At 41.8% G+C, this 13,624-nt stretch overlaps 1 pseudogene; it reads right to left on the bottom strand.

Moving 5' to 3' along the window:
- Nucleotides 1-11,600: 11,600 nt before the first annotated feature.
- On the bottom strand, nt 11,601-12,504 carry LOC144373176 (uncharacterized; annotated as a pseudogene).
- Nucleotides 12,505-13,624: the final 1,120 nt, after the last annotated feature.

The following is a 13,624-nucleotide window of genomic DNA, read 5'->3' as shown; positions in this document are numbered from 1 at the left end:
AAAAAAAAAAAAAAAAAAAAAAATTCAAGATCCTTAGAAATCTGGGAAATACAAATCAAAACTTACAATAAGTTCTCACTCCAGTTAGAGTAGCAATCATCAAGAATACAAATAATAAAGAATGTTGGTCAGGATGTGGAGGGCAAATTTACACTCATGCATTGCTGGTGATACTGCAAATTAGTACAACACTTTGGAAGGCAGAATGGATATTCTTCAAAAGACTAAGAATGGAGCCAATTGACCCAGATTTCTCCCTCATTGTTATTTGCCCAAGAAAACTAAAATCAGCATACTATAGTGATACATGCATAGAAATACATAGCAAAATTCACAAGAGTTAGGTTATGGAACTAGTTTAGGTGTCCTTCAACATATAAATGGATAAAGAAAATGTGGTGTGAACACACAATAGAGTTTTACTTAGCCATAAAAAAGAATGAAATTAAGTCATTTACTAGCAAATGTATTGCTCTAGAGACCATCATACCAAGTGAAATAAGCTGAATTGATAAAGAGTTGAATGTTTTTTCTCGTATACAAAAGCTAAAGAGATATGAGAATTTTTTTAAGAATTTTGTGAAAATGAAAAGAAAAAGTGTACTAGAGAAAGGCAATTAAGGGAGAGGGAGGAAAGAACTTAATTTTTTGTTTCTCCATAAAATTATAAGTAATTCAAACTTTTACATCACAAATATATAAATTTTCCAAAAAAATAGCTTATATTAAAAAATGCAAAATACATTTAGGGTTTGTGTATGGGTACTTAATGACAAATTTCGGGATAATATACATATTATGAAATTATTTATTCTTTGAAACTAATTTAAGGTTTAAATGAAAGAAATAGCAAATGAAATGATCCTTTCAGGAGAGGTATAATTAAAAGCTCAAATATGTTATTTTTTTGAAATCTTTTTACTTGTTTTAATTAGTCATACATGACAGTAGAATGCACTTAACACGTCATATATTATGGAGTATAATTTCTCATTCTTTTTGTTTTACATGATGTAGAATTCTACCAGTTGTATAGTTATATATGTACATAGAGTGATAATGTCTGATTCATTCTACTTTCCTTCCTAATCCTGTTCCCCCTTTCCTCCCTTCACTCCCCTCTATCAAATATGTTTTTTACATTAAAATTAACCTTTCAAGTTTTAGAAAACCTAGTAACAATGGAAATGTGTAAAGCATTGAGACCCATTCAATGCTTGATTTCATTCTTCTGTAAGAAAGCTCACAAGATTTCTACTGTGTTTTGTTTTGGTAGAATTTTCTAGTATTCAAATTCCAGTGGTTAAAACTTGTTGGTATAAACCTGTAACTATTCTCAATGATCATTAATCTTAAGAAATACTGATGGTTCAGATATTAGTATTCTCTGAGATGAAAGAATAGGCCATATAATCTATTGTATATATAGTCTTTGCCCAACTTCCTTTACTATGTAAATTTTTATTACAAAAAAATTAATTTGAGCCAGTAATACATGACTGTAATCCCAGCAGCTCAGGAGGCTGAGGCCAGAGTATGGTGAGTTCAAAGCCAGCTTCAGCAAATTATCAAGGCCCTCAGAAATTTAGTGATAGGGGAAATATGGCTCAGGAATAAGTGTCCTGGGTTCAATACCCAATACTACATCATCATTGTCATCATCATCATCATCATGGCTGCAGATGAAGCTTAGTGGTAAATAACTTACCTATCATAAGCAAGGCCTTGGTTTAGATTCCCAGCATTGCAAAATAAAAAACAAATACACAAATACAAACTCTTATTTGACCATTAGTATATTTAATTATTAATAAATTTAGGTGCTAGAAACTGGTGCCTATTGGTCATATTTCAATTAAGGTAATGAGATACTTGAGGTAATAAACTTTCTGGTGAAAGGTTTATTTTTGCTCATAGTTTTGAGGTTTTCTTACATGCCTGGTCCATTGGCTTTGTTTCTTTGGGCTTGTGGCAAGTGCACTTCATGACAGGAGAGAGCATGGCAGAGCAAAGCTGTTCACTTGGTAGCCAGAATGTGAAAAAGAGAGAGGGGAAGAGACCGTTTTCACAATACCCCCGAGGATAATAACACAATTAGTCTAAAATCTCTCAGTGGTCTCCATTAATTAAATAATCTACCACCTCCCAAATAAGCATTAAAAAATGGGTCTTTGGTGGATTTTTAAGATCCAAACTCAATCAGAAGAAATCTTAGTTCTATCTCTTATTATTTCTGGGCATCTATGTATATATATTGGAGCCCCAGTTTTCTTTGCTTAAAATTAATACAACAAGACTTATTTTATCTTTAAAGTGATTGTCTCATTCTTAATTAACTTTTTGTTGTTTCTTAATTTGTTCTTTTTGAAGCATAAATTATTTTCAAAGAGCCTAACTTATACAGTTAAATTTGCAGATGTGCACAGATTTTTCTTATAATATTTTATGTCTGCATATACTATTAGAATAGTAATTGGTTAAATACTAAAATTTTTTCATAATTGCCAAATTACTATGTAGGTCTTTACTATTATTATTATTATAGAAGATGATGATGATGATGATGATTATGATTATTAAGCATAATACTATGGCTCTATATTGGCTCAAGGATATTTTTAAATAAATCTATCACACTTAGAAGAATATATATATATATACTGAAATATAATCTAAGTCCAAATTTATGAGACAAAATTCTTGGTGTAAATTCACGAACTGTTGTTGGGGAATCATTACAACTGAGTCAATTCTTGACAACTTACAGATTCAATCGGTATAGACTTTCTCATCCAATAAATAATGTGATCTATTTGCAGTTAGGGGCCATTCATTTGAAAAATACAGCAAAATTAATCAATTAGGTTTTTCATTTTTCTATATTATAAAATATAGACTTCTGTTTTGGGAAATTCACCAAAATGTGCATATTGGGTTGTGTTTTTTTAAAATTTTTATTTATTTTCTTATTACTGGGAATTGAGCTCTGGGCCATTCAACCAGGAGCCACATCCCTAGGCCCCATCTGTTTTTTGTTTGTTTGTTTGTTTTATTTAGAGACAGGGTCTCACAGAGTTGATTAGCACATCCCTAAGTTTTTTTCTGGGGCTGGCTGTGAACTCGACATCCTCCTGCCTCAGTCTCCCAAGCCACTGGGTTTAGAGTCATGCACCACCCTTCCCAGCTAAAATATTCAAAAATTTGTAATATATCATTCATTAACCTATGTAAGCATCTGTTTAATGAAAGACAGTATTCTTAAACAAGATGATTTAAATATTTGATAAAATTCTTTTAACATAATTTTATAAATAAAAAATATCGCGTTCACAGCATATACCTTTTGAAGATATTTTTTAAAATTTTTCAAATATTGGAAAGCAATTTCCTTCTAAAAATATTTTCTTATCTGTGTAAATATATTTAATGACTTTTGCAATTTTAATTATTTTTTGGAATTTGCCACGACATGTCTATAGTCATCTTTAAAATGCAGAAATCAGTTGTACATGGTAGTGCACAACTATAATCCTGGTCACTCAAAGGCTGAGGCAGGAAGATCACATGTTCTAGACCAGCCTTGCAGCTTTAGCAAGAAAAAATAAAATATAAAAATATAAATATAAAGTAAAAAATAAGGGCTGGTATATAGTTCAATAATAGAGCACCCCTGAAGTTTAATTCTAGAAGGAAAGAGAGGAGAAAGAGAGAGAGAGAGAGAGAGAGAGAGAGAGAGAGAGAGAGAGAGAGAACAGAAATCATGTTTTTTAAAGATATAAATCATTTGTTTGATTATTCTTTTTTTTTTTTTTTTTTTTTTTGCTGAGGGGAAGCAATGAGACAAGTGATTAGCAGGCACCCTAGACAATGAATGGCTGGATTCAACAGAGCCCTGACAACTAGAGGGGAGCCGCGTTTTCCAATCACAGCTGCCAGAGGGCCACATCTGGCTGAGTTTCTAGCAGCTGTTTCCTTTGGATAGACTTGTCCTTGTAAATTTAAAACTAAAGCATCCTTCAGCTTTTTGAATCAAAAGCAATGAATTGATTGATTGTGAGTCAAGATTCGGTTATAATAAAAGCTATACATAGTCAATTTGACTAATTAATGTTTCATATTAATCTTTGTAGGCCTCAGATAAATAAAGGAAATGGAAATAGTGTGGATCTGCAGTATCTTCTGCAAGAACCTGGGGTGTCTGTGTTTCAGCTAACACCAAGAGAATGTCTGTTCCCTGGACTGGAGTAAAGGGTGCTGAGGATGAGGAATCTCACTTGCTGCCTGGATCTCTGTTTTCAATTACTGTACCTACCATGGATGTGCTGATGTCCTCTCTCAATAAAAGTAAGAGTCATGAAGTAAAAAGGCAAAACCCATGTAAAATAAGAATGACTTGGATGTATTTCAAGGACTTTTCAATACCGGAGTTGGTTTTGTTTTTATTATCACCATGGCTCACCATTGCTTCAATTGAGCCAAATGCATGTTGAAACCAGACAGATCATTTCATAGTTTAAGTGCTGCAAGGTCACCATGATTCCAGTCCTTAAAGAAGGGTGAGGGATAATAACCTGCTGAAATAGTGCTATCATTGTGAGGTAAAAACAAGGAGAAAACACAGAGAAAATGTAAGGGAATAGGCCAAAGAGAGGAACCCAGCCTCGCAGAGTAAAGAGCGGAAAATCGCCAGGAGGTGGACAGGTGAAGACCAGCAGAGAAAAGGCCCTGGGGGTGGCTTGGAAGCAGCCCAAAGACTGCGAACCAGATCCTGCTCCAGGGAAACATGCTCGGCTGACAGGTCTTCCCTCGGCTGTCAGTGTCATGTCAGAGACTTACTTTACCATGTCTCACAAAAACGTCCAAGCTGTACAGATCAAGCTCACAGAAGGTGCTGCAAGAAACCAGGGGCAGTGACTAATTCATGGGAGGGTCCAGGGGTATTTTTCAAGGCACTCTTGAAAAGTAGATGATGTTGGACAGATGAGGTGGGACACCGAGGAATTTTCAGGAAGCAGGTTTATTTAAGCCATAGCAGTCCAGAAGGGCTAATATCTAAGTATCTCTGGACCCTGAGTCTGGAAATTCCTTTGGATTTATATTCAGTGGGGTGGTTACATGACAGTGGGTTAGGCTAGACAGAGGCTTCACAAAGTTTTTACCAAGAAAACAGAGATAGTATCTGTAGCATAGCAACAAGCTCTCTTTGAGACAGACTCCATCACAACTTTAGTCTGCAAACCGGGCACTTACAAGGAAAAGGAACCTTCAAACCACAATTCTGTCTGCAGAAATCCTGCTGACATCTGTAAAGATCTTGTTGATCAAGAGAGAAACTTGTATGCTACAGTTATGGTAGGGGGTCTCTTTGATGGGGGATACCTGGTCTGTATCATAGGTAGATGTCTTTTAGGTAGAGATGGAGGAAACAGTCTGAGAGGTGGGGCTGGAGATGACACCATCTTTGTCATCATCATTGCCATTGTCATCATCAGAAATCAATTATAAGCCAGGTATAGTGCTACGTATTTTATATGCACTGTCACCTTGACTTTGAAAATGGCCCTGATGTCCTCATTTTACAGATGTGGACATTTTCCCCAATATGCAAAACTCTCATAAATAATGCATTAAAACTCATAGTGGAGATTGAAAGAAATCAAGGGCCATCTGTAGGTGTCAACACTGAGAAGGAAGCAGCTTCAGAGCAGTGAGGATAAAACTGAGAGCAGGAAGCAGGAACTCAGGTGCAGAGACAGGGGCTGCAGCATGCCTGGGCTGGATGGGTCAGTCAGACAGTCTGACAGGCGGGTTGCAGTTGCCATCGTCATAAGTTGGGCTAGGATTAGATTGACAGCTGGAAGGACACCTACACCATCCTCAGGCCAAAGATGGACTGTCCACACTGTGAATGTGACTGTGTTCATCACCTTTTCATTACCACAGCAAAACATCTGAGACCATCGACACGCCCTGAGAGAAGACTGGCTCGTCACCATGACTGTGGTGTGTGGACACTTCCTGGAGCCAGCTGCCCATCTCATCACCAGGACACAGAAAGAAGGAGTAGGAGTAGTGGGCTGTATCCTACCAGGCAGCCCCCAATAACCAAAGACCTTGGGTGAGGCCCCGTTAAGGTGTCCACTTCTTCTCCTTAGGGCCACACAGGACTACACCTTTAACATATGGGCAGGCAGGAAGATTCTGTGTGGAAAATAAAGATACCTGGTTGGGAAATGAAAATGCCAGTTCTACTGAAACCCCAGGCCCAGCCTCAGATTCACACTACCCAGAAGCTGAGGAGCCCAACATCACCAGTGTCTACATATCTACATTTATACCTGTACTTCACCTAAATCTACATCTGCCTACCTATCATCTATGCCTACCTACCTATTGTCTGTTTTGTATCTATCAATCATCTCTGTCTACGATACCCAAAGAGTGAACTTGGAGGCCCCAAACACACACAGTTCCTACCATAAGCACATCTATAATCCAGGGTTTACCTGGCTCAGCAGGGCAGGGAGGCAAGACCTACTAAAGACTCATTTAACCAGTAAGGAAAAACCTGCAAGAAGAAAATCAGCAGTGACAACAGAAACAATAATAAATCATGATAAACTAACAGAGAAAGTACATAATTTAAAGAATTAAAATGAGTTTTCAAAGCCATATGTTAAAGAGAAAATATATCCAAAAGATGAATATGAAATAAAGTCTAGAGAAGTGAAATTCATTGTCACTTTATTTTTTTCACGATTTAAATTCTTTTTTATTGGTGCATTACAGTTGCATATAATGGTGGGATTTGCTGTTACATATCCATATATGCACATGACACAATAATACAATTTGGCCATTATCAACCCCCAGTATTTCTGTTTCCCCTCTCTTCCTCCCTTATGTGTCCCTTTCCTATGTTCCATGATCTCCCTTTGATTTTCATGAGATTTCCGCCCTCTCCCACCTTTCTTTCCCCTCTTTCTCTCATCCACAGGTGAGAGACAACATGTGACATTGAGTCTGGTTTATTTTGCTTAACATAATGTTCTCAAGTTCCATCCATTTTCCTGCAAATGGCATAATTTCATTCTTCTTTATGGCTAAATAAAACCCACTACATTTCCCCCCCATTCATCTGGTGACAAATACCATACTAATAACTGCAAATAAATGGTGGGGGCAGAAGGTACATAAACCAAATGATTCTAAAAGGTTTTTAAAACAGTTTATTATGAGAAAATAAAATGTGATAGGAAAGTAAAAGAAAGTTTAGAATGTTCAAAATGTGAAAAGAGAGAAAGTAGAGAATATGTAGCAGGTGATGCTACAAAGAGTAACTTAAAAAATAGAAAAAAAGCAAAGGAAGAAAAAGAGAATAGAATTTGATAGAATTTAGCAATAGAAGGAGAGAAAGTGAAATAAGAGAAACAAGCAATCAAAAGCAAAACTAACAAACAAAATTCCTTAATCTTCAAAAGTCAAGGAAAACTGTCACTAAAAATGAGAAAAAAAGAAACAAATATGTATGTGTATATATATCCACAAGCCAATCACCACAGCCTTGGATGTGAAACCCACAGTCAGCCCAGCCACCCACCCACTATGGTCTATTCACATGGAGGGTCTTGATTCCAACCCAGAGGAAGCTAAAGTCTGTCAGCTGAAGGAGCCCACCCTGTGGTGGACCATTTTGTTTCTCCTTTGGCTGACAGATTTCAGGTTCCCTCCGGGATGGAATAAACTCACCTGTTCAGCTCATGAACCCCTGGAATACGTCCACTGCGGGCTGCTTGAAGAATTCTGCTGTTCACAGTGTTCCCAGGCTCTAGGTGTGCCTGCCCTTTCCATCAACCAGGATGCAGTCCAACCAAGGAGCTGCCAGCTTACAGGGCAACTGCCTGTCAAACCACCTGGAGCTCCACAGCGGTGCTCACAGTGCCCCCATTCTCATTCCCAAACACCAAGGATCTCGCTGTCTGCACATCCTTGACAACACTTGTTACTGGCCATCATGGAGTAATATGGATTGTAAAACTAACTCGTAAAAGTCTGCAATAATAAAACCAAAAAGCCTCCCTGGGATTTCCTAGGAATGGAGTTGAATCTATACACCAGTTTGATCAATCTCTGACACTTCCTGAAATTGTAAACCTCCCACACAATAAAATGAGTGATTCTTCGTGCCCACCTTCCCTGCCTACCCCAGGGCCATACTTCCTCCTTCACACAGTGGGCCTGAGCTCACCTGGGAAGCTCACAGGGGTCAGGATGGCTGGGGAAGCACAGTGCTGGGCTCAAAGCAGGGCAGAGAGTATCTGCAGAATGATTGAGTGGAAGAGGGAGTGCCAGACACCCAGGGGCAGGATCCACAGGGCACAATCCTCTCCTTGGGGGGCACCAGCCATTGTGTACAAGCCTGCAATGGGAAAACAGAGTTTCTGCGTATGCTTCCTGCACTGGCCCCTCTACCTGTGAGGGCCACCTGAGGAGGACATGCTGGCAGGTTGCTCCATACAGGCATCAGCATAAGGGTCCCACTGGTCATTTCTCAGGTGACTTGCTGAGTAACCATCCCAGGACTGTTACACTGATGACCCATCATTAGCAGCGATGTAATCAATGCAATCATCAGAGGTTATATGAGAGTATCTGTGAGGTCGTGCATGCTTAGTGGATCCTTCCTAACCAGATGTTAGAAATTTCCATGTCAAAGAGTAAAATCTCAGCTCAGCCCCCTCAGTGAGAACAGGCCTTTTTGGAGAGTACCTTCTGAGTGGAGAGGGAGGGTTTTGTTCTGCAAACTCCCTCAGGAGGTGAAGTTGAACATGGCCTCAGGGCCTGCTTCTGAAGATTGTTTGGGGGGAGGACAGCAGGGGCCATTATCCTGCCTGGGACACCCTGCCCCTCTCCTACCATGGCTGTGCCTTCCTGGGCCCTGCACACACCTCGAGAGCTCAGAGGATGGGACTGTAGTTAGTGGTGCCAGGGTATGGGGTGAACATAGCTGAGATGGGATGTACCCCTAGGGGAGGAAAGTCACTGTATTCCTTTAGGTCTCTGATTCTTATCTGAAAAATGGGTATTTGATGACCCTGATGTGCAGGCATGGCGTGTGCACTAGGTTTAGGCGGGAGAGCATGTGAGAGAGCTTGCTACTGGTACTCTCAGGGCTGTGACACCATGAGGCAGGTGTGAGTTCACATCACAGGTTCCAGTTGAGGTCAGGCTGGAGAGACCAGGCCACAGCCTGAGGTGACACTCCGAGTGCTGGATCTGGGAGCATCACTGCACCTGGCTCACCCACTTATCCAGGGCCCAGAGTCAAGGGTCAAGTGCTAACCAGTGCAGGGAATATTCATTACGTTTTCTCTGACCATGGTTATGGAACACCTCAACCTTGTTCCCCTAGGGATGAACCCCAGGCAGTCCAGAAGAAAATGCAGCAGCAGGTGAGGGCCTTGAGGTGGGAAGAGGCCTCCAGATCAAGAGAGGAGGTGAGCTTTCTCCTTCAGCTCTTCCCTTCTGTTGTGGCTAGGAGAGATGCCTCCAGCACAGAAACTGGGCAGGAGCAGGGCGAGCTGGCTCATGGTGACTTGGGTGAGGTGTGGCTGGGACCCATGGTGGAGGTGACTGGGGGCAATGTGGCAGGAGTCAGGACAGGATCCTGATGGTTAGGGAGCCTATTCAGAGCCCTCAGGTCTCAGGGCTTGGAACCTTTTTCCTGAGACTCACAGATACCCCATCAGCCTGCCCACTGTGATCGCTGGGCCTGTACATAACACTAGCCTGCCCTCAGGTCTCAGGGCTTGGAACATCCTCCCTGAGCCTCACAGATACCACACAAGCCTGCCCACTGTGAGTGCTAGGCCTGCACATGATCCCAGTCTGCCCTCAGGTCTCAGGGCTTGGAACCTCCTCCCTGAGGCTCACAGACACCCTGTCAGCCTGCCCACTGTGAGCACTGGGCCTGCACATGACACCAGCCTGCTCTCCTCATGGAGATCAAGGACTGCTGAGAAAAAGGTACAGGACAGCAGCTAGGCTGGGCTGAGTGCCTCTCAGGCAGTGCCCAGGGAAGGAGACTCAGGTGGGTCCTCCAAAGTCAGTAAATTCCAATGTGGATAACAGTATGGGCACTGTTTCTTTGAGGCTTCAGTTTCCCTGGTCCCTTCTCCAGAGCCCAAAGCTGGATGCAAGTCCAAGGCCTTTTCATTCACTGTCTGATCTCCTGACCCTGGCATGAGGGTGGTGAAGATGGGACTAGGAATGCTTCAAGGGGCTTTCTGATGGACTTAGATCTGCCTGCCTTCCAGAGCAGTCTTATTAACTTTCAGGAAATGAAGGAGAGCAGAGGGACCTGGAGTCTAGGGACAGTGGAAATGTGAGACCCCCCTGGCTGGATGAGGTGGCACAGGCCTTCCTTTAATCCCAGCTGCTGAGGAGGCCAAAGAAGGAGAATTGCAAGTTCAAAGCCAGCCACAGTAACTCAGCAAGGCCCTGAGCAGCCTCTATGGCATTCCTGATGCAAGTCCAGTCAGCACCCATCTGCTTATTTGTTTTGAGATGGGATCTTGCTATGCCACCTGCCTGCCTCCTTCCAACTGCAGTGACTCTGTACATAATGATAAGGACCTCTGACAGGCAGTATTTTCTGGCATATAGTCAAATATTTTAAAATAATCTCCAATACTATATTCAACACTTTCATTGGAAAATTAACATACAAATTACAGATACTGATAATTTTTCTTCATTACAAAGTTTATACATAAAAAGTCAGAAGGTGTGTTAAAAGCTTTTACAAGTTAAAGAAATGTATGAAGGTTTACTTTATTCATAAAGTGTTCATGAAAGTAACCTGCCTGATAAGACAATCTCAATTTGTTACTTTTCCATATGATTGTTCCTATTTTCCATAAGCTGACTTGGGAATCAAAGGTGACAGTACAGGTTTCTCTCATGTGGGAATTTTTGCAATATAAAAAGAGAGGTAACTTCTCTTAGAAACTTTATAAAGTGAATTAACTACAGTGGGTTTGCAATGAAATGCAAATAGCTCATGCACTGGTCCAACAGAGTATTTCTTGCTCATGTGAAATAAGAATGGAGCATTCTGGGATACAAGTAGAAAGACCTCTGCTCTCTCTAATAAATTACATTTCTCTTAAGTCCCAGTGCCTCCATCTCTGGCTCTCAAGGCCAGCCACCTGGTATTCATGCTCACATGAGGCCCAGGATGCATGAGAACTCAGGGAGCAGAACCTGATGGAAGTTCTGAGCTAGGCTGGGCTGGGCTGTGGGGAATGACTGCCACAGGTACACATTCTGCTGTGCAACTCAGCTCCAGGGCCCACACAGGAGAGGCGCCCCCTGGAGGCTGAGCACCCCAGAGAGAACTGGATTCTGGGGACCACAGAGCCTGCTGTGGGGACTTCTCTCTCTGGCGTCCCTGGCATATGCTGACACGTGCCTTTTCACTAACTCTGTCCCCACACTTGCTCACTGTGGGAGGATTCCCCTGTGTGCATTTTCTGATGCCTGGGGGAAGAGCTCTCCATATACATTATATTTGTGCCGTGTTCCCCAGGTGTGTTCTCTGATGGACAGTGAAGGATGACTTACGGTAGAAAGTTTTCCTGCATTATTGACATTCATACTGCTTCTCATTCTGGTGAGTCATCTGATGCCTGCTGAGGTATGACTTCTGGTGAAAGGCTTTTTCACACTCGCCACACTCATAGGGCTTCTCGCCTGTGTGGGTTCTCCGATGCACAGTGAGGTGTGACTTGCAGTAGAAAGCCTTCCTGCAGTCCTCACAGACATAGGGCTTGTGGCCTGTGTGAGCCCTCTGATGGACGGTGAGGAAAGACTTATGCAGAAATGTCTTCCTGCACTCTTCACAGATGCACGGCTTGCTGCCCGAGTGAGTTTTCTGATGCACAGTGAGGGATGACTTGTGAAGGAAAGCCTTCCTGCAGTGCTCACACTCATAAGGCTTCTCATCTGTGTGAGTTCCCTGGTGCGTGCTGAGGTGGGACTTTTGATAGAAGGTTTTCCCGCACACATCACACTCATAGGGCTTCTCACCTGTGTGCATTCTCCGGTGCACGGTGAGGTTAGACTTGCGGTTGAAAGTCTTCCTGCATTCCTTACAGGCATAAGGCTTGTCACCCGTGTGAATTCTCTGGTGAACTGTGAGGTGTTACTTAGAGTAGAAAGTCTTCCTGCAGGCTTCACATGTGTAGGGCTTCTCACCTGTGTGAGTCCTCTGATGCACAGTGAGATCTGACTTACAGTAGAAGCTTTTCCTGCACTTCTTACACTCATAGGGCTTCTCACCTGTGTGAGTTCTCTGATGAATTGTGAGGGATGACTTATGGTAGAACGTCTTCCAGCATTCCTTACACCCATAGGGTTTCTCGCCTGTGTGTGTGCCCTGGTGCCTGCTGAGGTGGGACTTCCGGGAAAAGGATTTCCCATACATATTGCACTCATAGGGCTTCTCCCTATGCCTGCTGAGGTGTGACTTCTGGGAAAACTGCTTTTCATATTCGTAACCTTCAAAGGGTCTTGCTCTTCTGTGAGTCCTCTGGTGCCCAGTAGGTCATGTCTTCTGACAAAAGTTCTCACATTCATTGAATGTATGGGGCTTTCCCTCTGATTCTGATTGTGACCTGTGGAGTTTAGTAAGGTATGGCTTCTTAACCAATACATTCATTGAATGTATGGGGCTTTCCCTCTGATTCTGATTGTGACCTGTGGAGTTTCGTAAGGTATGGCTTCTTAACCAATAGCTTCTTGCCACCACTACATTCATCACATTTCAGTCTTCACTGTATTTTCTTATGTGAATTGACTTTAGAGTTTTTACAGAAAGTTTCCCCACACGTATTACATTCTGAAGTTTTCTCTCTTACCTGAGTCATCTCTTGGGCAGTAAGTGCCACCTTATCCAGGGTTTTTCCACCTCCACTGAGTGTGCTGGAGGCCTCTCCCACATGAAGCCTCTTCAGTGTCCACAATGCTTTCACTGTGAAGAATTCCCCCTGTCCACAGTGATGGAACTGCTGCTGTCTAATTTGAACCTTTAGTAGACTTCTTTGATAAGGATGCCTGGGGGGCTTCTCAGGAATGTTAAGACAACTAGGCTCCTCTCCATCCTGCACCTCCTCAGGCTTGCTAGGGAAAAGCTCCTTCTGCCACACATTAAGCCCCTATGGCCCAGTCTTTGGAGCCAGACTTGAAACCTGATTTCAGCTCAATTAAACCTTGTTCCTAATGTGAACCTCTCCTCAGTTGAGGTGCTGCTGTTGGGGAGTACAATTTGCCAGAAATGCCTCTCTTTCTTTTCCTGGCTGGTCTCATTCAGGCCATTCACTTTCTGGACATCTAAAAGGATACAAAAAAGAACAATATCCATGAAAAACACATGAGCATTTGCTATGAAATTCAAACACAAAGAAGTGCCTTCTTATCCTAATGACGTGAAACTGCAAAATAACTGTGTTGATTTATGAGTTTTTTTGGCCCTAATAAATGTAAAAATTATAATTAATAATTTTAGTATTTATCATGTTACTTTGTTGCTTGAGGTTACTTTATTCTTCTGAAATGTAGAAAG

This window comes from Ictidomys tridecemlineatus, unplaced genomic scaffold, assembly GCF_052094955.1.
Source record: "Ictidomys tridecemlineatus isolate mIctTri1 unplaced genomic scaffold, mIctTri1.hap1 Scaffold_284, whole genome shotgun sequence".
Taxonomy (NCBI): domain Eukaryota; kingdom Metazoa; phylum Chordata; class Mammalia; order Rodentia; family Sciuridae; genus Ictidomys; species Ictidomys tridecemlineatus.
This window is presented reverse-complemented; position numbering and strand designations above follow the sequence as displayed.